This window comes from Mastigoproctus giganteus, chromosome 1, assembly GCF_048544385.1.
Source record: "Mastigoproctus giganteus isolate SK-2022 chromosome 1, ASM4854438v1, whole genome shotgun sequence".
NCBI lineage: Eukaryota > Metazoa > Arthropoda > Arachnida > Uropygi > Thelyphonidae > Mastigoproctus > Mastigoproctus giganteus.
This window is the reverse complement of record NC_143575.1, coordinates 69,503,886-69,530,716: the sequence shown is the minus strand read 5'-3', so window position 1 is coordinate 69,530,716 and position 26,831 is coordinate 69,503,886. Positions and strand designations below refer to the sequence as shown.

The 26,831-nt window shown below is 38.9% G+C and overlaps 1 protein-coding gene across 4 annotated transcripts in view; it reads left to right on the top strand.

The window, feature by feature from the left end:
* The first annotated feature begins 1,129 nt into the window (after window positions 1-1,129).
* bru3 (CUGBP Elav-like family member bruno 3) overlaps window positions 1,130-26,831 on the top strand; it is a 714,377-nt gene continuing 688,675 nt past the window's right edge. Inside the window, exon 1 of one of the 4 annotated variants that reach the window (XM_090373320.1) lies at window positions 1,130-1,251. The gene's annotated coding sequence lies outside the window, so the exon portion shown is untranslated. Of the gene's footprint in view, window positions 1,266-1,359; window positions 1,383-1,432; window positions 1,534-26,831 lie in introns of those variants that run through there. The other 3 variants (XM_090373312.1, XM_090373338.1, XM_090373330.1) reach the window with 3 other exon arrangements.

Genomic DNA, 26,831 nt, shown 5'->3' with positions numbered 1-26,831 from the left:
AAATTGTTATAGAGCACCTTTGTTCTCTCACGCGGCTCACGTATATGGTGCCCTGCAAATCACGTATATAGTGACAGTGAAATTGTCTTTTTAGGTCTATTCTTCGAGAAACCTCTATCATTTAATTAAAAAAAAAAAAAAAAAACCCTCCTTTTTCCAAAACTAATTAAAATTAGATTTCGGCAAGATGAATGATATCGAATGAATCGTTTCCTCAGAATGGTGCTATTTTCCTTCCTCCACATTTTGAATCAATCTCTTAGGCCTATAGGAGTTGAAATTAAAAATGAAATGGTCGGTATTTAGACATTATCATTCATAGTTGAATGATTCATAATCTAGTTATTGGCTTCACTTTAGACTGATATTGTTTCAGCTTTTCTCTCTCTTATTTTCGACTCCTGTATTTATTTACGCACCCCTGCATTTGAAACATGTAGTGAGCACTCGTATGTCGCATACGCCTATGAGTGGTTTTTGTGAGTCAGTTGCATTTTTCTTTCTTTAAAACCTTCCCCCCCCTTTTTTTTTACGTAGCACAAAATAAAACGTGGTAAAGCCGAGCTCTTGTAAAATCGTTATATTTTTCTGTAGTTCACGAAACTTTTCAGCTGTCAACATTGCCCTAAAGTAGTAACCGACTATGATGAATGACTTCCTGAGCACCATGGTGAAGGTGAGCGAAGCTGCCACAGAATTGGAAGAAATTCAGCACTACTGGGCGAGAAACGCTAACTGGGCTTCAATAACTCTGGTCTGGTGACATGCTGGAAATTTTTGTGGAAACGTTATCTCATCTGGAAGTACGAAAAATGGATACAAAAAAAAAAAAAAATCGGATCACTTTCACTCCCTTCATCATATTTGAATTCATTGTTAAAAGAAAAGTCCCCAAGGACTTCAATTCACTTTATATTTTCTACGTTTTTTTTTATATTACTTGTTCTGCGTTGTGAAAAGCGAGAGGCAGATACTAGCGCCCTCAGGGGACCATCACGATAACAGCAATGCAAAGTGACAAGCGGCGTCGAAGCCATCAAGACCTGACAACTTTGATCAGAGGTTAGCAAGACAGAATCGTCTACTTCGCTGCGCACGCAGCAATGAGTACGGTTAATGGTTGTGAGACGGAAAGTCGCGCACCGAGAGGTATTTACTGTGTCAGTCGCCAGCTGACGAAAGTGGTACAGTGAGTGAGTCGAGTGATTCCTCGCTTCCTGAAATGCAGGTCTGCTGTTACAGTTGGCCACGGTTCGTAGTTTAAGGTAGAAACTATTATTATCAGTGCAGTGCGCTGGGATAATTGATCAGTTGTATGAGTTCTACATTTTCCTCTTTTAGTTCTCCAACTTCCAATTTGTGGATAACGTTTAAAATTTTAGGTGCTTTTCAATCCTTTCCTTCTTTGAAACGCCATTCTTTCGCTTTATGGTGCGTGTATATGTATATTGGCAACAACTTTTCGTGTGTTATGGATATCTCCTTCAGAAGTGATTCTATACAAACAAATAGACTTTCAGTTCTGTAATTGAGGTAGAGTAAACCAGATTTATTGATTTGTTAAGCATTCCAAATATAAGAATCATTAAAGGTTCTTGTATTGGGTTATGTTTCCAAAAGCTTTGAATACAGAAAATTTCTTTAATCCGATTTTGGTCATTTATGATCATGGAAGACTGATATTTCGATTTTCAGAGATACATTGTTTGCACATGCATGGAGGTATCGAGCAGTCGAAGGCAAAATACTAAAAGATTCTGGTAAAAGTCACTTACATGTAGTCTACGTTAACGAAATAAAAGTTGTTGCGAATATTAATTTTATATCGACATTGTTTACTACTTAGGTCATTGTAGTTTATATATTATTATTTTATTTTTTCATTTTGTATTAGATATCACCTATTGTATTGGATAGCTCGTAGAAGGAGATTAATTGTAAAAGTCATTCCCAAGTTCTCTGTCTTGTATCACGAATGGAAACGATAAATATTTATATTACTATGGTAGAGAGGAGGGCGAGGGATTATCCTTGGTAGTATTTTGAACGGAAGTCTCATTATAATGCTTTTAAATTAAATTTTCCCATACACTACTATTTACATAAATAAAGATGAATACTTAATTAACAGAGCACCATTATTTTAATTAATATTATTTTTCAGAATAATCATCTTGATTTGTATTGATTTATACCTTTCCAACGATATTATTTATACCTTTGCAACGATCATAAAATCATTATGTAGATAATTCTCTATATTCATAAAGATTGATACTAATCACTTTACACTCTATCCACCATGATAAAATCATTTGTTATTTAGAAATATCTCACAGCACTTTTACATCGATCACTTCTCTCCGGTAAAGGTGCTGTTACGTATTGATGCATATAATAAATGATTTTCTCCTAGTGTAAACAGTGGAAATAATTAGTATCAATCCATATGGATAGCGCCCATGAAGAAAACGACTCGTTTTCATTGTGTGCGTTTTGTTAATTACTAATATCTCATTGTCACGAGTCACGTTTCGACCTTTCTGTTCCACAATAGCTACAAACCATTGCTCTACATTTTTCAAGTGATTATACCTCTCGAATGCAGAGATTGACACACAAAACTAGCCGGAATATGAGAACTGTGAACACACACACACACACACACACACACACACACAGAGAGAGAGAGAGAGAGAGAGAGAGAGAGAGAGAGAGAAGAACATTACAGTAGTTATGCGGCCTAGAACCATCGTCACTCAGAGTATTTCTGTACCTTCGTGGTTGACTACTCGACATCCTCTCACCACTGTTTAGAACACATTAAACAAGGTAAGTAACTTACGCATTGTGTGATATTACTGTCGCATTCAAACTTTTTTATAAATTAAATTAACACTTTAGAAATTACTGTTATTTAACTATATTAAGGTTCTCTCGCATCAGCGAGTTATTTCTGACCATAGCATCGCCGTCGGCTGGATCTTATTTGGTTATTGGGTCAAGCTCAATACACCCGAATTACAAATCGTACTTGAAACCCCAGCAGGGTTGCTGTTTCCGAAATATTCGTTCCGGCGCGTATAGCACCGACTATCATGCCACTTTCCGCCATTTAAAAGAAGTCTTTATTTCTTGGTTTGTTAAAATACAGAGAAGCAAATTTGACCCATCACGGCCGTTGGCTGGGGGTTTTCCATAGAGATGGTTTAATTGTATTCAGCTTATCTATATGTGTTGCTCACATCTAGATAACGAGCAAGCGTTAACTCTGTAAAAAAATAGGGCAGAAAAAGAATGAAACTATTAAGATTATATTAGTCGTATGATATGAAATCTTTACTATCACACAGATAACTTGTACAGAAGAGGAATATTTTTCGTGGTGTTCAAAAAAAAAACCCTAAAATATTAGGTGGACGTACAGCGTTGGGGAATTATAATAATATTAATAATAGAATAAATTACATAAGCCAAAAAACGTAAAATACCGAGATCACAAGACATTAATAGGACATGGTGGCGTGGTGAAGCACTTTCGGGAAATACATGTGAAGGAAGTTGTTCCAGAAAAAAGAAGGGACAAATTAGGAAAACTTAGTTCTGTGATTTTGGAGTTGGACAGTGAGTGGATTTTGAGTAATTTGGAAGAGGAGCGATGTGATTACAGATGCCAGTTTAGAAGGATAGCGTCTATGGTAGTATCTATTCAAAAGACATGCAGCAGAAACTGAATATCTGTTCTACAGAGCGAAGAGACTTCGTAAGAGATGGATCAATAAATAAACTGACTGTCTCTTGCGATTAGTCTGGAAGTTTGAGAGAGACATTTTGGGTGCACAATATCAGATATGAAAGCAATATTCCATGATAAGGTTCATTTGCTATTTGCACGGTCAGTTTAGAAGAATGTCAACACCTAGAACAAAATAAGAAAATTTTTGATGCAGAGGAAGCAGTATTTTGGAAATTCTTATGTCAGGAGAGATTAGAAGTCGAGGTAATACCAATTATAGATATGATGATCTTGTCTAAATATCTGTGCGTCATCGAAGATGAGAATGGAAGCAGTCCCCCCCCCCCTCTCTCTCTCTCTCTCTCTCTCTCTCTCTCTCTCAGTGAAATAAGACACAGAAGTTTTAGAAGGATCCAAGTTAACTAAGTTTTCGTCGCTAATTCAAGAATTACCGGATTTCGGCATTTAAGGAATTTGTGGTGGATGTTCGTGAAGCTGGTTCTGTAGGGTAAATTTTCTCAAATTGCAAGGTGGAATGTAGTGTGCTGTTATCAGCAAAACAATACATAGGATTTCCAGTCAGCGGAAGAAAATAATTAATATAAAAGAGGAAAGGAGTTGGAGAAGCACTGAACCCTTGGGGAACACAGGCATTAGTTGAATCAGACCATCATGCGCAGTGAGCGATCAGAGAGAAAACTGGCAGCATAATTGCAAAATGTAGATGGCAGTCCATGAGATTGTTTAGAAGGCCTTTTTGCTAAACACAGTTAAAAGCATTGGAACTGTCAAGAGCAACTGCCTGAGTTTCACCAACTTTTTATATTGAATTTGTCCACAGAACGGTAATTTCAAGCCGTAATATCACCAATCGATTGACACTGAGGGAATTCATATTGGCAATCATTTAACTGTGGAATGAACAAATTGCCATGCAGAAATAAAAACGCTAGTGGAATAAGAAGTGTAAAAAGGCTATACAAAGGAAGTGCAAGCTCAGAAGCACAAGATTTGAGAATAAGTGGATAAATGCCATCAGGATTTGTAGCTTTCTTGGCATTAAGATTTTTCAGAATTCCAATATCTTTGTCTCGAGGTCCACGGAGGTGATAAAAATAATAGGATTGTAATAAGCCAGCTTTATCTTCAGATAAGAACGAAACAGAATGACCAGATTGTAACAGAGATGGAAGTATATATGGACAGAAGTTGCCGGCAATGGCTTTGTCCAGAGATCGGAAGTATCAACTATCATTTAGAGAGTTATTAAGTTATCTGCCCTTAGCCTGTTCCAAATCATGTTTGGATTAAATAATAATACTTTTAAAAACTGTAAGCAAAGTACGAAGCAGGAGATTTTGATACTACCCAATTGCTATATTCTTATTTTTAGCAGCCTTAGCATATTCATTGAAAACCAAAGTTTAGTTAAGTGACGAGATTTTATGGGGAAATGAGGTACAAAGAATTTCATCCTTACAAAAATAATTTTGCTTACACGATCTGGGCAAATATTAGGATCGAAATATTTAAACCGGGCATCCAACCAAGGGAAAGAGGAATAGAAATCATGTAGATCTGCCCATTTCGCATTCTAATAATGCCAAACGAAACGAGACTGAGAATGGCCAATAGTGAAGCCATTGAAAGTGGCTCTACTGGAGAAGAGACCATAACCAAATTGTGATTTGAGATAACCGGAAGACCATTGGCTGTGTACCTTGAAGTGTTGTTGGTGAGGAAAAGATTAACAGCGTTGAGTGTGGTTAGAATTGTCTGGTAGTCTAGTAGTACAAGAATAATTCAAGCCAGCTGGAGTTATGAATATTAATTTTAGGAAAGTTAGATTGCAGAAAATATCAATCTTGCTCCAATCTAACTTTCCAAATCAGAATTTGACAGAATGGGATAAATTAATCCAGAGACCAAAAAAAGAGTATCTGACAACGAATATCAGAGCGGATGTATTATAAAATATCGGAGTAGATACACCATAGATAGCTCATAAAAGATGCCTCTACACTACAATCGTAGTGTAGAGGCATCGGTTTAATTCTATCTCGTATTGTGTCTACCTTCAGAGCGGATACATGTACAAATACCATTAGAAGCGAAAAGATTCATGGAGTGAATACCCTGTATCAAAAACTCTCAATTACAACAACAATAGAGTGATAATTAGGGCAGCTGACACTGGCGGATTCAGAAAAAAAAAAATGACAGGAGGGGGCCATCATTTTGTGCCTTGTTTGTACACACACAAAAAAAGGCACAAAATAATGCACAGAACAAAAGAAATACGACACTGAAACGCAATGTGACTGGTGGTCACAGGCACACAGCTAAACTCTGAATTACTTTGAAATAAACGCACCACCAAACTGTGTGACGCCTCGAACTAGAATCGCAGTCACTCAGCAGCAGTTTGCCGACTGTAAAAAAAAAAAAAAAAAATAGCTAAAACACAGTGCAAAAATAGCTATAGTCCTATGTTAACAATGGGGCGGGGGGAGTAGCTAAAAGGAATTTAAACTATTGGTGTATATATTCCAAAAAAACGACCGGGGGGGAAGCACGTGCCGCGGCACCTCTACCCTGAATCCGCCTATGGCAGCTGAGATCAGCGGTTGTTGAAGATCATTACTTTTAGCGTCATTTACTGTTTTTTTGTCAGAAAAAGCAATTGGGGCATTGAGATTCGATTATTGAGAATGGAAGTGAAATCACGTATATTTGTGTAATGAAGTTTCTGGAAGAATTAGATCTTTGCGGAGACAAGATTGTTCTGTTTCTTTGACTGTAAGCTAAAATTTAAAGGTAAAATAGGAATTAATGATTTTTTTTTTTTTTTTTTTTTTAAATGGAAACACCAAACACGACAGGTATCAAAACCTATAGTACTTAGTAAAGTGCGTGGGTTGAAGGAGTTGGGGATGGGGGGAAGGAATTCCGGAAACGTTGCTCTGGTGACTAACCATGGGTTTCACCTCTTCACGCCTCCAATAAGCAGAGTTGCGGTATTGCATCGGTTGATGAGTAATCTACTACCTAGTGTTAGTATTATCATTATCAGTTTATTTATCTAACAGTCCTGTACAGACAATATTTAGAGGGTGGCTCAAACGGACATCCAACAACAAATTAGATAGCAAGAAAGAAAAATCAGAAATTACATAAGTATAGACAGATAAAGAGGAAAGGTCACAAAGCAACAGTCATAACACTATGAATGAATGAATCTCATAGAATTTCGCAGTACGTAATTTCCTCAGTCCTTACAGTCTTTTGAAGACACAAAAATCATTCATTACAGATGATCAAGAGTTCATAGGCAAATTCTTAAGAAATGAAAACTCTCCTCTTCATTAAATTTGTAGTGTAGTGTACAAGTCCGCTGCAATAAGCTTCCTGTAGGTTTTGTCATTGCAGTACCTGTTCGGGTCAATTTTTAAGTTTCTAAAGAGCTTCAGAGTGTTCGCCGGAAATAGCCGCCTTAATCCCTCCGTGTGTTGGAGAGCGCTTCGGAGACTGGGGGTTGTGGTTCCGGGTCCCAGGGCGTGGTCTGACCACAAGATTATCAATTTGAGGGGCATCTAAACTTCCAGTCAGAAGTTGTGCAAGAGTACAGATGTTACGCATGGTAACCCTTTGAATCCACGGAGCAACATTCAAGTTTGCATATAGAATGGCTTTTGAAATTGTAAAGGGTTTCCCAGCAATCCTATTCAACCACCGGAGCATCCAATATTCCAGGCTGAGAAACTTCTTAATATAGCTATTTGTGACAGAAGACCAAATACTTGAGGCCTAGAGGGAAACAGGAACAATACATCTTTGGATGTATCGGGTCACCAGTTGCTGGTTCGAATCCCAGTTATCTCTTGTCTAACAGCCCAAATGGCAGCGAGAGTTTTTGTTTTGGTGTTCTGAAAGTACCCTTTAAAGATAAGGCCCTCATCCCACGTCACTCCAAGGTCAGTGTAGGTGCAGACTTTCCTAACCTGTGCTCCATTAATGGATAACTCGATTCTATTCATTATCTTCTTATTAGTTATTGTCAGTTGTGTTGACTTGTCATAGTTAAGCCATACCGAAATATCAATCTTACCTAAATATAGCGTTGGCTTAGGAATTGACACAAAGGCTCGTTCGTTAGAGACAACAAAATACTTAATATCGTCGGCATAAGAAATAAAACTATGATTCTGCCCTAGAAAAGGTTCCTGGGTGGCCGCGAAAAGCAAAGTTAATAAAATGCCTCCCTGAGGGATGCTCCCCAAGTGAGGGTGTATTCTCCACGAAATTCTGGACGTTGTACGATCAGGTGTCTTGTCTTCAAAATGGTCTTAATAATCTGTAATAGTTTGCTTTCAATGCGGAAGGAGACTGCCAAAATATTTTCAAGGGCAAGTAAGGAAACATCAAAAGCTGCCTTTATATCAAGAAATATGATATCAGTTTGGGCCTTTTCATTTAAAACTTGTATTCTGAAGAGGGTCTCCAACAAATTGGTGGTAGTGGATCACCTCTGTACTACGGTGTGGAGGTGGAGAGGCCTGTGCGCAAAACACCATTGGGTTAAAGCAGGTAGGGTGGATAAGTTTTTCAAAGAGGTTTTAATAGCAAACAACTGATAGATGTGGTCTGAAGGGTCTGTAGGGGGTTCTTCTTTTTTTGCCACCGGGCTCATAAAGTAATGATTCCGTATTACGGGAGGGGTGGGCGGAGAGAATATGTGCAACAGCACATCAACAATATATGCGCTACATATTTTTAATATAAAACTAGGGAACCTGTCGGGGCCGATTGTAGATTCGTCAGGCATTTATAGCATTAATGAGATCTTCTCTAGAAACAGTAACGTCAGATAATGCATTCCCACAAACACCACCTTTCGCCATAAAATGTTGTGCCAAGTTCTCCGGCTGATATTCTTGATCATTTGTAGCTTTCTCTTCACCTGGCAGCCCTTCAAAGTATTCCTTACCCCAGCATCTGAATGTGGTTCCCCCCATTTGAAATTTAATAGCCGTTTTGCTAAAAATTCGTTTTCTATGTCGAAGTTTTCTTAGACTCTCTTTTATTATTATTATTATTATCTGCTTAATGTTCTGCTGTAGAGCCACCCCATGGATAGCAGAAAGCTAGAGGGGTGATTATTACCTTCACAGGTTAAGGCAGGGACATATGCCCGGGGTTACATGGAGGAGCCACATCTGTGCTTAACCTGAAAGGAACCGAAATTACAGAATTCTTTAATTACATAACTGTGGAGTACCATAGTATCTCAAACTAAGCAAGATAATATTTGATCAAAAGTGCTGGATAAAACGTGAAGTATATGTACAAGCAGGTATTTCCTTAGTTGCGCCAGTCCATATTTTCCTGGTGGTGTGAGTCATAACGGTAGATTTATGTATGTGTCCATTAGCTTCTGGTGTCTGTAGGTGTGCTGCTGGCAGAATTTATCGATGTCGAGGGCTAGATTGTTTATCAAATCAACTGTTTCCCCGGGAACATGCGTCTCTGGCCTTTGAGGTTGCTGGAACTGAAACTCAGCGGGAGCCTTGTGTCCACTTGGCTTCTTCCAGCAATTCAGGGTTTTTTTTTATTAGGTCACTGATATCGGGAGCGTCAAGTCATCCTGTAATTAGTCTGGCCAGTGCAAGCAGGTTAGATGCTACAATTCATTGTTTCCATGGTGTGACTTCGAGATTGAAGTGGAGTTGGGCCCTACAAATAGTGTACTGGTTGCCAGCCCGCCAGTTGAGCCATTTCAGGAGCCAGTATTCTAGGTTGAGGAACTTGTTGAAGTGTGTTATACGGGCCGATGACCAAATAGTTGCTGCATAAAGAGGAATGGGGTAAAGACATCGAAGAACGTATTTCTTAAACAATTCAGCATTGTGTAACCCCATTAGTTCCGGGCAGATTGCCCACATAGTAGAATATCTTTATGTTTTCGTGTTCTGGAGGTGTGCCTGGAATGTCAGACCCTCGTCCCATACCACAGATCCTTATGCGTTTTAACTTTTTTAATGCGTGATCCATTGATGGTGACGCTGATATTATTGTGTGTGACTCCTTCCAGGTGAATGACATTTGGAGGCTTAATTAATCTTGGTTAATCTGTAAACCAATCGAGGCCAGGAGTTGATGGATTTTTTTTATTTGCTTGCAGAGTAGTGGCAAGAATCTGCTTTTTGTTAGAGGATGTAATCTAAAATTTCAGGTCATCAGCATATGACTGGAAATCAGTTTGGGATGCCAAGAAACGCTCTAGAACTGTGGCAAATAGGGTTGATGATAGGACTCCTCCCCTGTGGGATACCCCTATGAGTAATGCATGTTGTCCGGAAACTACGATGTGATATGATGAGATGTCTATGCTCCAAGATTGATTTAATTATGCTGAGAGTATTTCCTGTAATGTTGAAGTAATGCTTGAGAATGGTAATTAGAGCTGTTATATCTATTTTATCATAGGCCGCTTTAATATAAAAAAATAATAATAATAATAACGTCCAGCTATATCCTGTCATTGAGTGCTTTCTGCATTCTGATAAGGGTGGCCACGAGGTTGCTATTTTTAGATCTCTCCTTAATCACGGTATGGAGGTACGGAGGCCAGTGATTGAAAAAGTGGTCTGCGTAGCGAGCAAGTTGTTTCTTTTTCAGGAAGATGGCTCTTTTTTTTTTTTTTTTTTTTAATATTATTATTTTTTTTATTATCGAGTGTAAGGTCTTCATTAAATCCGGAATTTCTCCATTTCCGACAAGCCATTTGTTTGGTCACGAACGACTGTTTTTGATCATTGTTGAACCACTTAGTTTTATCGCTGATTCTTACCTCCTTTGAGGCACCCATTCAGAAATCAGTAAGACCTGTTCCTCAATCAAATTGGTAGCTTATTCCACCGGTTTATTGTAGTGAGCATCCTAGTTGTAGGTCCTAAGATGTTCTAAAATAATTTCAGGTATTGCAAACTTCAGGGAGTATTATTTTCTGGGTTTGACTTGGGTTCCGTGGGTTCCGATTCGGGCCCCAGAACAGAATAACGAAGTGCAAACTACTCTGGCACAGAAGGATTTAGTTCTATTGAGACTCCATTGCCAGGGAAACGGAAAATATTTTTCGTAATAAGGATAAGTGGACTAGAACCAGGGTAAGCCTGCCGGAAGCAACTATTAATGATGTCACCAACAGACTGTCAGCTTTTAAGGGGGGGGGGGTAAAGAGAATATTTATTCATGTGGGGATTAACCTGATCTGACGCGTCGTTAGACAAATATAGGACAATGCTGAAGAAATATCGCGAGGCAGGTTACATTGTCTATGTGTCTGCAATTCTGCCCTGGCACGATAGGAGGGAAATTTCTATCAGCTTGGCCCGCACTTTTAGGTAGAAGGAATCTGTTTTGTAGAGACGGGATACATTTAAACAAAGGTGGTGCAATAGTTTTTGCCAGTATTATTGAGGATACCTTAAAGGTTCAGGGAAACTGCTAGTTAGGGCGGGGAATATGGGTAATACTGACACGCGTTTATCTGATAATATTGGTCGAAGTAACCCTTGCACATACCTCAAGAGTTCTTATCTGTTACCCCAACTGGACATATTATCTAGATGTTCTGAGGGCAGACACGTTTCAAATGAGTGGATAGCTAATGCCAGGGAAGCGAGCTTAAATAACTTTAAGGGATGAGTCAGGGTAGTTAACTTTTCAAGAATACTAAGTCTTAATTGTTTATGCAGTAATGTCAGAAGTGTCGTCAATAAAATGAGTGAATTCGAACTTCTGGTTAGGACAAGTAACGCTGACATAATAAGGATTCCAGAAACGTGGTGCCACCCGGAGATAAGGGTGATGAGCTTCAGTACGGTATGTATAATGGTTTTAGGAAGGATAGGGAAGATAGAATGGGCGGTGGGGCCATGCTTCTTATCAAAAGCAGCCCGAGTGCGACGAAAGCTTTCCCGGATTTAGACATTTCGCATGCTAGTATAGAATCTGTATGGTGTGAGATAGTTGAAAGCAAAGGTATAATGAGAGTGGGAGTAATGTACAGGCCAGATGATTGTGAAGATTATGATGAGAACCTCTACATGCAAATGAATGGGCAAGTTAGCTTATTATGGGTGATTTTAATTTGCCTCTAATTGATTGGAGCAAATGGGAAGGAAACTCACATGGGGGGAATTTTTTTTTTTGTAAATCAACTAGATGATTGTTATTTGTATCAATATGTCAGGAAAGTACTAGGGAAAAGAATACTCTAGACCTCATAATCACCCATGAACTAGATGACATAATAGGGCTAACAGTACAGGAACCAGTAACAGGAAGTGAACACGGTATTCTACGGTTGATGATGAAGAGAGATAGCAGTAGTTAAATTAATGGGTTATAATTCCAGGAAAGGAAATTACGATGCCTTAAGGTGTAACATGGCCTCTATTAACTTTGTAGACATCTCACAGGGAGTGAATATGGTATATCTTTTAAACATTAATCACAGAAGCCTTGAATGCTTATATACCATTAAAAAATACTCCACGAGGATGATTCCAAGTTGTATGAATAAGGAAGTTACCAGATTACTTGAGCAGAAAAAGACGGCATTGTAAAGTTACAGAGCAATAAAAAGTACTGAAGCCTAAATCATCAACAATTTGATCTTTAATAGTGCCACAGAAAAGGTTAGGCTGGCAAAGAGATCAAAGAGTTAGGAAAAAGGAATTCTTTACATATATTAATGCAAAGAAGAGAAGGACAAACCATATCGGACCCTTATGTAATGGACTTGGGACAGTATTAGATAACACAGCTGAAGTTGCAGATGAACTCACCAGTTACTTTGCATCGATATTTACAGAAGAAAAACCCTTTGTGTCAGTGAGAAATTATGGGTATATGCCATCAACCCCAGGAGCCTTACTGGCCTGTAGGCTCGTAAATTTCTTCATTAAATAAACATCTGAAAAAAATGTAATTGATGATGTTGAAATTTCACATGTTTATTTAATGAAAAAACTTGCGAGCCAACAGGCCAGTAAGGCTCCTGTGGCTGATGGCATATACCCTATAATCTTAAGGAAGGCGGCAGTTGAGTGCATTGAACCATTGAGGCTAATTATGAGGGCATCACTGGACCCGGGAGTGATTCCGTTGGATTGGCCTTTCCAATCCAACGGAATACACAAGGGCGGTTATAAGAGTGAAGTAGGAAATTACCGGCCGGTTAGCATAACTACAGTAGTAGGGAAAATCGTGGAGACAATAAACAAGGGTGGAATTCAGGATCGTTTAGATAAAAATGGAATTCTGAAGGATACTCAGCATGGTTTTGTAAAGGAAAAATCATGTTTAATTTGGTTAGCTTTTTTGACAGGGTCACTCAAGGAGCTGGACTTAGGGAATAATTTCGACATAGTTTATTTGGATTAGAATAATTTCGACATAGTTTATTTGGATTAGAATAATTTCGACATAGTTTATTTGGATTTCAGCAAAGCATTTGACTCTGTCCCACATGAGCGGTTACGTTATAAGCCAGAACAGGTTTGAATCATGGGGAAAATCCTTAGCTGGATGGCTTCAGGCAGGAGACAGGGGGTTGTGATAAATGATTATTCCTCAGATTGGGTTGATGTAAGAGATGGTGTTCCCCAAAGATCAGTATTAGGACCACTGTTGTTTTTGATTTTCATAAATGACATCGATGAAGGGATAGAGGGCGTGATGTCTAAATTTGCAGATGATGTAAAGATTGGTAGAGTAGTTAATGATTACCGCCAAGCAAAGCTTCAGAGTGATCTAGATAGAATTCAGGGATGGTCAGAAAAATGGCAGCTATGCTTTAATTCAGCAAAGTGTAAGGTTAGGGGAACAGTGATCCCAAAATAACATACTCTTGGTGGAGTTGAACTAAAGCCGGTAGGGGAGGAAAGGGATTTGAGTGTTACGATATGGTTAGACATGAAGTTCTCCGAGCCTTATAGACAGATTTCAAGGAAGGCCCATGGTGTCCTATCGATGATTTATAGAACGATTGCTAGTAGAGATAAGGACGTCGTAATCTCATTATATAAGGCTATTGCTAGACCACACCTAGAATACTGTGTTAAAGTATGGAGATTGCACCTATAGAAGGATATTGTGCTTCTTGAAAGGGTCTAAAGACAGGTAACTCGTCGGCTGAGATCGGAAAAAGGTCCATATGGGGAAAGACTTCGAATATGTGGGTTGCAGAGCTTGGAGAGTAGGCCCATTAAAGGAGACTTGGGTGAGGTGTTTAAGGCTCTGAGAGGCATAAGTAAAATAAATGAGGACGAAATTTTCACGGTTATAAATGATTCTAGAACTAGCGGCCATAAATTCAAATTACGGGGGGAGATGTTTAGACTGGATTGCAGGAAGTTATATTTTAGCCAGCGAGTTATAAATTACTGGAATAAGCTACCTACGTGGGTGGTAGAGGCTGACAGTTTGGGGACAATGAAATGTCAGCTGGATACCTACGGGAACAGGAAAAAGCATACGTTGTCTATATTATGCGTGTGTTCTGTTCTGGCCGCTTGGCTACCCAGAAGCATCAGTCACCTGGACAGATGATTCTGGGTTTCGTCCACATCACGGGAAGGTGGGCCAGTCCATGTGAAGCACGTACTGTTTCAAGAGAGACTTGACCCACCTGAAACTGGCGTAGAACCGTTTAGAGAGGTAGTGTTGTTCACATTATGTACAGAGTGACGAGTCAAATTACTCATAAGCGGGCCTTATTCTTGCGGTTTGTAATGCTCTTTTATATTCAGGACATTCATTGTCCTTTACAGAATGGCTGTACTCCCGTTTACGTCGCTTGCAGTTTGCGCAGCAAGCCGCCTCTTCCTTATGAGGGCACTCAGAGAAAACATGATCACTGCGGGTACAGTGACCGCACGAAGGGGATTCGTGGGAACAAAACTGTGTAGTGTGCCCATATCCTAAGCAGAGGTAACACTTGGTTACAATTGTGAACCGACGGAATTTGTGAGAACTCCAAGATAAGAAAATCCTTTCTTGTGACAGAAGGCGTTTGTACATTCTTGGCGGGAAGCTTATTACCCAATTCACAAGTGACGACGATCTTGCACGGGTAGTAAAGAGAGCAATTTCCTGTTTACATTCCTCTAAGGAAAATCCATTGTCAGCCAAGTTTTTCACATGAAGATTTTCGATTATTTCGTCTTTAGTTAAATCTTTTGGAATGTCATAAAGAAGCAAAGACGGGTTTCCCATGCGAGGGCGACCGAGAGAGACGCCAGCCGAAGTAAGAGACTCAGAAGCAGATAAATTTTCTAAGCCTGTCTTGGTAGCAGTTTCTATAATAACTCCTTTATTTCGTATCATGCGTAGGGACTTAATTTTAACAGTCTTAAGATCAGACTTGAGGGTCTTAGTAACGAGATTTTTAAAATCGCCACTTGTTTTGCACCCACTGGTGTCTGAAGCTCGAAGAATAATAACATTATCAGTTTTGACTTTCGGTTGTCCAGTCTTTTGTATCGAAATTTGAGTCGACCGGGCTAGCCGGGTGGGTAAAGTGCCTGCCTGGCAACCCAAAGGTCGCGGGTTCGAATCCCGCCTCCGGCTTGGATCAGAGTACTGCAAAAACCTTGGGAGGTGCATTATGGCCACAGAAGCCGATGCGCCAAGAACTAACAAAAACAAAACAAAACAAAAAAAAAAAGTATCGAAATTCAAACAGTGTCTGCATGTCATCTAGGAAAAGGAGAAGCAGGTAGTAACCCAGAATGATTAGGTTCTGAACATGACAGGTCTGGCTCCCTTATCAGCTGAAAATCGATAACCTCGGATCCCATCAGATCCTTTGATTTCTCTCGTTTGGCCGCATCTGAATTCATCACAAAGGCCGGGCAGGTATTAATAATCCTATCAAGGAGATCTGTTCTGTTTTGTACCTCCTGATTAATTTGGTGTGTGTGTGTGTGTGTGTGTGTGTGTGTGTGTGTGTGTGTGTGTGTGTGTGTGTCGGGGTGGTTCCTGGGCATATGCCCATCTCCACCTAGTACATTTAAAAGAAATACAGAAAAACTGTAAAGTGGGCCTGATAAATAGCTAAGAAATAGAATTCAAAACAAGAAAATTTTGAGATGTTTACAATTTTCAACGCTAGTATCTAAAATTAATACATAATTTTGTATAGGAAAGGTTAAAATGTATTAAAGAAATGTTTGTGTGTTTAGTGTGTTGTTAATGTCAGGCCACTTTGCCATCAGGAGGCAGCTGACATCAACAGCTGCCAACTGATGCCCGTCCCCGGTACGTGGAGCCGGACCTGTTTCTACTATTATTAGCTGTTGTGCCAAAGCACAATTCTACACTCAACAGAGAAAGTGTAATACTATTGGGTGCCAGCTTTCCAGTCTTGGGCCGCCCAAACCCAAGAACCAGAAAAAACCACCGTAGTGGTACATACTGAGGAGCCTGACATATAGCTTCCAGGTCTTCAAGACCTGACATATAGCTTCCAGGTCTGAAGCTCCCAAGCCCAGATGCATTCAAGCAAAACTCTCAACGTATACTGCCAGTTAATTTTCTGATAGGTTCCTTATAATTGATCTCTTGGAGAACACAGCAGCAGCAAAAACCTGCAATTCATGAAAATTAGACACTCCGTTCACTAACTCCTGCACGTTGTTTTCAGCAAGATCGGGAATCTGTTCAAAAAGACGACGCCTCTCAACATTATAAAATGGACAATAAAACAAGTGTATGCAGCCAAGTTTCCGCCTCACCACAAGAACATCACGGATCTGGCTCCAGACCCCGAGAACATAATTTGTCTCGAAAGGACCCATGTCCTGTCAGCACATAGTAGGTGATATTGAAGGACAAAACCATGACGAAACTGTTTTAGAAATAGCAAAATCTGCAGCAGGGATAATCTTCTTTGTTATTTCTCCCGCCTCCGAGGAAATCCACCGATTCCTCCAAATCTCAATTAGTCCATTCCAAATTCTAAGTTTCTCCTCCTTCACACTAGCATCCAGGTTGATGGAAATGTCCAAATAATGGGTAGGGATTTCTTTTCTCATAGCATATAACATTCCACGATAAACAATGTAGAGATCAAGAGGAATAGATCCAGCAATCACTTGTAGCGCAGCTGTAGATACCGTCCTCGGGGCATGTGATAGGGCCAACAACATAGATTAATTTGGGCTGCTTGATTCACGTGTGGCCCTGATTAGACACCCCACTCGTGAACCGAGACTTCCAGTTAGTTAGCCTAGCTGTCCACTCCCACGCAAACGAAACGCGTGTGCATTACTGCACTCTTTTGTCGACCACTTGGCAACGTCTGGCCGTGACTTGTGCTTCACTGTGTATGTCGGGGAAAATAGGAGCAAAAATGAAAAATCTTTTCAGGTACGAACTGCTACTACGATCAGAAGCAGTCTGTTTAATAACTGAGGTGCTGTGCTGATGTTTTTCTTTCTTCCCGTTCTGCAGTGGTACGACTGATGTTTCTTTTCGTTCATTCACAATATCAGTCATGCTATTTGGGCTGCTGTTATTATATTCCACAGATTTTAACAAAAAAATCTGAATGGTTTGCAAACAAGTAGGTTGGCATAAAAATGAAAAAAAGTTTTTAATCCACTCCCCTGTCTTCTGGATTAACCTGTAGTGTACTGTAGTCACAAAATATTGTTATGAAATATCGTAACGCTGTTGGAGAGAACTGATACTTTTCTCCATTGTGTTAGGCTATGCATAATGTCAAAACTCCTGTTTCTGTAAACTGCTCGTGGTCACAAATTTAATTAGCGAATGTTTTATTTACATATTAATGTCTAATTAAGCTCGTCTGGCTATTAGTGAGCATTCTTTATTGCTGTGGCTGCTATTATGCAATTAGCATCTTTATTGCTTTCTGGAAATTGTTTTCTCATTTATCTGATAACTGAGATTATAATTTTCTTTGAAAAGTCTTTGGCTTTGGCCATGGCTAGAAATTTAAGCTTTTCTTTTGAATTACTTGCTTCTGGTTTCGTTATATGAAAGATTCCCCCCCCCCCCCCTTGACTCATGCGTAAGTATGAACTAGCAAAATGCGGCGTTAATTGTACTTTGACTAGTCCAGAGAAATGTTAAGTACCATGTAAGCACAACTGAAATATTTCGCCTAGCACGTAGTTTTATGCTTATTGGCTGTGAAGGCAAAAGTATAATGTAATATTATTGTCTTATTGCTTATATATACTTTCATAATAGTTTTTATCTAACGTTCTAATTGTTATTCATTGTCTATAATGAGGATAACATAAACCAGTCTTGGAAAGAGTTTGGTTCTTCCAGACTGTCAAGGAGATAAACATTCTGTAGTCTTTGCAGCGCGTTACTTGCATCTCGACCTATTACTTGAGAGATTTATTTACTAGAACATATTTGAAAGACGAAAGTGTCCAATATAGCAAAAAACTGCACCTACAACCATCTATAAATTAAATTTCTCATTTCATATAATTCGGAGGAATGTAAGTTAAATCTTGTTTGCTTTGGGAATCCTAAATTGTATCGTAACTCAAAATCTCGACATAATAGCTGGTCTTGAGTTACGATACGTTTTAGGATTACAGTATTCTTATACAAATTTGTATAACATAATGTAAAAGGCTTAGCATATTTAGTTACCTGGCAGCTTCAACTTTTTTTTGCATGCTAATAAAAAAAATAAATTAAAACTGAGTAGATTTTATTCAGTTAAACTAAATATGTCTTGTGTATTGTAAACATGATAAATGTAGTATCAAATAATAATAATTCTGTTATTAAAGAGATTTACGGATGGCATGCTAATACGAAACTTACTATACCAGCAAGGAAGGTGGACGAACAATGCTGAGTTCAAGGACATTGAAGAGGGACGATGAAGATAATTCACGCCTCATACTAATTTCACTTTTGCTGACGTTGCTATTCTCACATGCATTTACAATTTCAAATTTTGTTTGCAGATCCACTTTTTCCCTTTAGAAGTTTTTCAATGGAAAGCAACTTCTAAAGAATATCGCACTTTTCCAGTTGTGTAGGAAACAAATATGTCCACAACTACAACTTAATTTTCACTACTTCCCACCAAAAATGGAAACGGAACAACTTTCTGTTGTTGTCATTGTTCGTTTGTTTGTGCTTTGTAGCGGAAGAGCAGCAGCAGCGCCACGATGCATCTAATCTGTGTTGAAGAGTAACGACAGCTTCGTCAATGGTTTGTGATTGGGGCTTAAAGTGCATTATAACATTGTTTGAGATAGGTAAATATTTTTGGCTCGTACGGAGTACCAGTTAATAGTTGGGAAATTGTGAGAGGTGCTCATGGTGAAAACGAGCCGGAGATTTGGCCAATCTGTGTTGTGTATAGGACAGTCAGTAAGTCAGAAACCGAAGGACAAGCAAGTTACAACAAATACTTAGTAATGCTTTCTCAAGCGCAAATGATATAAACATGTTTCTGACGGTTAGGTGTATACGTATAGCATCAGAGCAATTAAGGCTGTGGGAGTAAGTATATTGTATCTGTAATTATATGTATTCTTTGGTCGGTTTTTTGGAGAAAAATGCGAGTTTCTGGTGGGGGGGGGGGAACAAAAAAAAACCCAACTAACTCAGTCATACCTGAAATCACGCTGTGCAAAAAGTCCATAAAAATTCCTCTTGTCATTGACGGATCCAAACTAATGCCTTCTCTATCCGATGTGGGAGAATAGTGATTATAACCGCTGTTCTAGCGCGAGGATATAACGTAACTTAACTCTTTCATTTTATCACGTTTAATTTCATATTAGCCTTTTAATACTATATTGCGTTTATCTTATCACTTTTAACTTCATTTTAACATTTTTAACTTTAGCTTAAGTTTTAACTTGTGTTTATTAGTTTGTATTTTATTAAATTATTCTCTTATATTAACATTAATTATAGCACAATGGATTCTAGTTATCTAGTCACTGTGTCTTATCAATTTAATCTTAAAAATATCAAGAGCTTTTTAAGTAACTCGCCCCACTGGCTGTTGGGTTAAATGATCATAAAAGGAATAGTGAAAGAATTTTAAAACTCACGAAGCGTAAGTTTGATAAAAGAACCAACCTTATTCAACCTGAAATGCATTCCAATAGAAAAGTGTGCCTGTCTTTTAAAACGTAATAAAACTGATTATAAACTGAATTTAATTCGCACAAGAATTTGTGGAATTTTTGACATTTTGAAGAATATGGAACTTAGACAAAATGAAACTTTTCCTTCCCTCTCCATGCCCTCTTCTCTTTATCTTCCCCTCCCAACGTCGTCCAAAAACGTGATTGCTCCATAGCATAATATAAACTACCATTCTGTTGTCCTTCAGTAAATAGCAATTGAAAAAGTAATTTGTCATATTGCTACAAGATGTATTATCTTCAGAGAAGAAACTTCTTCCAGATTTTATCATTAAAATTAAGTTCAGTTTATAATCAGTTTTATTTTAGCTTAAAAAACAGGAACGCAACAGGCGGAATGAATTTCAGGCTTGAATAAGGCCAGTTTGAACAAAATTACGCCTCGTCAGTTTTAAAATTCTTTCATTAATTCCTTTCATGATAATTTAACCCAACAAATATTGAGATGAGTCATTTAAAAAGAAGCGCTTCCTGTTTTTAATATTAGATTCTTCGTGTTCTGTGATGTATCGGGTAGGTGTGTATATTACTGCAGTTTTTAGGAGGTTTGGTATAATAAATATGCTTTATCATTCATGTATGATGCAAACTACACGAAACATCTGCAATTTAAATCATCAGGTGTATTCCAAAATAGATAACTCTCCGACACAACACTAAATATATAAATTTAATTTAATTTTCCTAAAAATCAATCCAAGTGACTGATATTCAATCAAAATGTCAGTTGAAATTAATATAACAAAGTAAATACAAGTTCGGCTAAAAACAGCATGACATTACTCAATAAAATTTGTGCTTAAAGGAACAACTTTCTCCACAAAAGACAGGAGAAGGAGGGAGAAGAAAAAAAAAAAAAAACCCGCTGGAACATAATGAAATAGCATGCTGATATTTCTTAGAGACAGACGTTCAAATGTAGCGTCTTTAATTAAAAATATACTGTACTTCTTTAATGTTTACGAAATTTTGCGTTGAACTTTAAAAAAACATCAAAAACAATATTCATTTTGCCTAACTCTGTTTTCTTTCTATATATAAAAAAAAAAAAAAAAAAAAGTAAGAAAGAAAGCTTTTCAGTTTGAAAATAAAGTGAGTAGGACAGTACAATTTTATGAGCATGGATGGCGCCGATCTTTACGACAACTCTGTGTTTAGTATTGGAGAGCGAGTAATGGGACACCAGGGAACAGAAAACAGTTCGTATGTGTATTATAAATATATGAAAAATCGTTTCTAAACCGCGCTTATCTACAATGAAGATTTATTCTTAGTCAAGTGGAAAGGCTAGTTAAGTCATCTGCCTTCTTTTTTCTGGTATTAACAGCGCTGTTTAGGCATAAGTCGCATATCTACTGTGATGAGGATAATTTAGAAAATGAAAATTGCAGAATCTGCTCAGTAAGAACAAATGAATATTTTGTCATTCTTTTTTTCGAAAGGCTTCAACCCCAAGTATTGTGAACAAGAAACAATTGTATATGAAAAATTATGCGACATTTTTGAAATATCATACTTTTACATGTTCTCTGTGCATGTGTGCGTAAAGCGCAAAAAGTGAAGAAAACGTTAAAAGTAAGTAAATAGCCTAGCTCCGGGGGGATTACTGTAATAGATATGACAATGCTCAATTTTTCATAAAATTAACTTCACATCAGGCTCGACTTGCCATCACATTCTTTCCCTATTAGTGGCCGCATGTAGTTTCCAGTTACCTATACTAACTACTTTTCATTCAGTGCTTAATAATAATTCTGACGTTTTTAGGCTACTTTTGTTTTATTTCTTGTGTGATGGCGGTCCTTAGCCGGACTACGGAAACCCTTCCATGTGAATGTCAAAGTACTATACCCAACAAAGCCGATCAGTGAGCGCTTGGTAGCACAGTTGTTATAATCACTATTCTCCCCACACTGGGTAGAAAAAAACTTGGGTTCGAATCCAGTCAGTGATGCGAAGAATTTTTATGGGTCTTTTTAAAAAAGTGGCTGAGTTAGTCGGTCTCAGCCAAGGGTTGCATGGTTTTTCTCCTGAGTTTTTCGTTCAGCAAAAAAACAGAAATTCGATCAAAGAAAAAAAGCAATTTACGGACTATGGCGCAATATGGCCAAAGTTGCTGATGAGCCTAAAACTCTACAACAGCCAACCAATCTGTGAAGTGGAGAACGTGACTGCGTAGTATGGTGTTCAGTTGTGATGTGTGTTAAATGATCGTCACTCTTAGCCCAGTGACACAAGAATATTCACCACTCCACTGGTGCCGACCGGGCTAGCCGAGTGGGTAAAGTACCTGCCCGGCAACCCAAAGGTCGCGGGTTCGATTCCCGCCTCGGGCTTGGATCAAAGTACTGCAAAAACCTTGGGAGGTGCAATATGGCCACAGAAGCCGATGCGCCAACAACTACCAAATAAAAAAAAAAAAAAAAAAAACTCCACTGGTTCTTTCCTGCCCCGTGAAGTCAGACCGTCTACTATTATCATTCTAAGCATTTTAGTACTAATAGAAAAATCTCATTCAGTGTCCCATGGCGACATGGTCCAGGATATACTCCATAGTTGGGATTGTGAGTGAAGTCCGCAATATAGTCCAAGGTTGATATTGTTAGTTAAATCCATAGCGTATTAAAAGGTTACGAACTCGAGTTCAGCACCAGGGACTCCCCTGATCTCGAATTCGCACTAGAGAAATCTTTCAGCCAGAATAGCCAAATATCAGCGCAACATAATGAGCTGCACCAAGCTAATAAAGCAAATTGAAGATGCCATCATTCAATGAGCAGAAGTAGCACTTAATGGCGGCAGCACCTAAAGTGAGACAACGAGCCATTCAGTGAAGTACATCGGGGTGGAAGATGACTACGCAGCAAGACATTGATGATGACAGTAGTCGACGTTGCACAAGGAGCCAGTCAGTGTGGCACAATGAGATACAGTAATTGAGAGGTGGTTGCCTCTCAGGGAAGATGAGGGTGCAGTAGGATGGCAGAATGTGTCACTATTACACCACAAGGAGTTATGATGAATGCCTCACTGGGAAGATTAAAACATAAGGAATCATGCTGGCACAGTGAACCACACAAGCTATCAAACAATTGAGATCCCGCTGTTAGAGTTCAAGATCATTAGCATCGTTCAAGGAGTTGCGTTAGACACGAGCATTTCCGCACATAGTGGAGTCTCTGTTCCATATGAATCTGAGAGGTTAATGTCACCCGAAGCAAGAAAATCGGATCATTTCAAGCTATACCACCACATGCGGCATCAGACCAAGACCTGTCTCCATATCCTACCACATTGCAGAATCCCCAATTTTTCTCTCTAAAAACAAGTCCAGTCCAATGCAATTAGGGAACATCCGGCCCTCAGAAATACCAGTGCTAGTATCACCAGCTATTTCTCTGTATCAGTTTCATTATGTATCAAAACAGTGCAAGCACCCACCTGTTCTAAGAAACTCATACCACACATCCGTGCTTGCTCAATTTAGATGGTAATAATATAATCATTTTCAAAATTGATGTACTCGTTTCGCGTACGAAATCGCTCCTCAGGAACATCAGTAGACAAATGGTTAGTGTTCACTAACCATTAAAGACCCTATTTGCAGATACCTGGAAAGCAACCTAGTTCTTACGAGGTTGTAAATATGATGATTTACGTGCTGAACTTGTAAACAATGCGCCATCTGTAAATTTGGCACATTGTTTACGAGTTCAGCACGTAGTTCATCATATTCATTACACTGGTTGATGTGTTGCATCAAGTTTCCCTCACTCCACATACGCGATTCATATGTTTTGTTATGCCCAGTGCATGCAGCTTATCGAAAAACGACTCGTGTCCTATCATCAAGAACATACTCTGTAGACTCGGATCAAACTATGCAACTTTATTGTAAGGAACACTTGCATATACTGTAAAATAAAGATTTCTTCTTCTCCGTATATCTGTAAGAAATTTGTAGATAATTCATCCTTTCAAAGACGCCCATTACTCTTGCCATTTTCCCATTAAAATACCTGAACAACGCCTTTTCTCCTGAAGCACATCGTTGGTTATGCTCACCGCAATTGTAGCGATGTCACAGGGCACCGCTAGATGGAGATGGTAACACAAAATCCCTGAAGGCTAGGTGGAGATCAGTTTTTATTTATTTATTTATTTATTTACATAAATATTAATAAAAATATATATATAAACAGAAACACTGTTTACAATTATTCGAACCTGTGTAAGAAACTCCTGCAGAAAATGAAGCTTCTCTTACAAAATTGTAAAACGAAACAAAACTCTCAAAGACTCAAAAGTAAAAGAAATGCATGTATGCACACTCAACGACATTTATGTATGTGTGTGTATATGTGGCTTGTTTGTAGCGGCTCTAGGACCTGTGTCTATCTCCGAAAATTGTCTCTGTCTTGACTGCAGAATCTGTGTAAACAGGGCCTGAAATATGAGCAGCCAATACCGGAGCAATTGCTGCCGGATGCCACGTCCCAAGGCACGTGGAGTCGAGTATAATCTACTATCTGCGCCTTAGTAGCGCGCTAAAATCCCACATCCGCTGAAGATAGTGTAATACCATTGGATGCCAGCAATCCTGTACTCAAAATGCTCAGTCCTGAGTACCAGCAGAAAGAAAAAAAAAAAAATAATAATAATAATAATAATAAAATTAAATTAATAACACACACGCACACACGGCGCCTCCGTAACCAGGTGGGCAGGAGCAGCAGTGCGTAGCACACGCTTCTTGATTAGATCGGGGTTCGAGCCCGTGACCACCAAATACGGAGGATGCGGAAAGGTCAGGGAAAGACCACCGCATATACCCGGAGTAATATGGCCTTAGTTCTTAATGCTGCTAAAAACCAAATAACACACACAGGTTGACAACTCTGAACAACCTCAGAAATCAAAAGAATTCAAGTCCAGGATGACTGGTAGACGACAGGGAGCAACTCATCAAGAGCTTGTTGAATTATCCAGTGTGGTGAAACATCTGCATTCTTCTGCTGAAGACATCGCTGGTGAAGATTTGAAGGGTTTGAAAGTTAGTCTCATTTTAAATTAAGGCTTTAAGATTGACTTTAGCATTAGTAGAGGCATACGATGCAAGAAAGCAAGCTTATGCAGCATCAGCCAAAAAAAAAAAAAAAAACCCCTCCCATTTCACCCCTTCATTCGATCAAAATGCCTGTCCAGCCCAGCCTTAAATTTATTTAGGCTATTAGCTTCCACAAAAAAGATGGAAGCCTGTTCCACCAACTACCCTCTGGCTAAACGCAAATTTCCGCACATCTATTCTATAACTTTTTTTCCTCATTTTGAAGCTGTGCCCCCTCAGGTTCTTAGTCTGAGCAAGAGGAAGACTCCCATCAGCATTCAGCTTGCGCGACCCATTCAAGGCCTTAGACACCTCAATCAGATCACCTCGCAGGTGCCTACTTTCCAGGCATTTTGTTCACCTCACCAATTTTGTTGCTCTTCTTTTTATTCGTTCTAGCAACTCTACATCCTTCCTAAAATGAGGCCTCGAGACCTGTACACAGTACTCTAGGTGTGGCCTGACCATTTCCTTATATAAAGGGATAATCACCTCCCTGTCCCTGCTAGCAAAATTCCTATATATCATTGACAAGACTCCATGACCTGCTCTGGCAGCCCATCTACACTGTTCAGCGAACTTCATATTTGACTGCACAATTACCTTTAGGTCTTTCTAACTTTCCATTTCCCTGAGTGCAGTACCACACAGTTGGTACGTTTCTTTTCGGTTATTGCTACCCATATGCAGTACTTTGCATTTGTGAATGTTAAACTTCAGTTGCCACTTCTCAGCCCATTTTCCCAACTTATCTAGATCCAGTTGGAGTAGCATACTGTCATTACTGTCCTTCACAACCCTGCCAACCTTTCTTTGAACTGCAAACTTGGACATTAAACCTGATATACCTTCATTAGTATCATTGATAAATATCAAAACAACAATGGGCCCAACACAGAATCCTGTGGAACTCGACTAATGTCCACGAAGAGCAGCGTCCATTGATTACCACTCTCGGTCGTCTCCCACTCAACCATCCCTTTATCCATTGTAGCAACTTACCCTTAATGCCATACCTCTCCAATTTGTACAGCAGTCTTCCGTGTGGAACAGAGTCAAAAGCTTTCCTAAAATCCAAGTACAGGTGACCCCCCCCCCCCGCTTAACACTGATAAATCGTTCCGGAAAAACAGCGCTAAGTGAATCCGCGCTAAGCGAGCGCCGTATTACCATAAGGTAACATATGTATTTGTGAGTTGCCGCCGGTGCCATAGGATATTTCCTAATCAATAATAAACGGTAGTGAAAAGATGCACAAATATTGGTCAAAATATTTAATATCCAAATATTTGTACATATAAAATATTCTACATTACATACGTATATAATTATGTGGTAACTACTTACGTATCAAAATTAAACTTAAAATTCCAATTAAAATCATGAATTTAATTGACCTAAATTGATTTAATTTAATTGATGAATTTAATCATGAAAAATGTGTCGATTTTGGATTGAACTTTGGCCCTCTTCCAAATAAACTAAAAGGGATATTAATTTTAAATCCCCCGCAGCGTTACCACCCAACAATAACGTCAACCGATCCTTCGCCGCTTTGAAACCTGGCATGTTTTTTTCTTCTTTCGATATGAAACTTCTTTTAGGCATTCGTTTCCACAAAAGTCCTGCTTCATCTATGTTAAAAACTTGTTGAGAAGGATAACACATAATACCCGCCTTCAATAATTTTAACAAGTTCTTTTTTGAAAGTTTCGGCTCCTTGATCTGCACTTGCGGCGCGGCTTCTCCCTGGATTTTA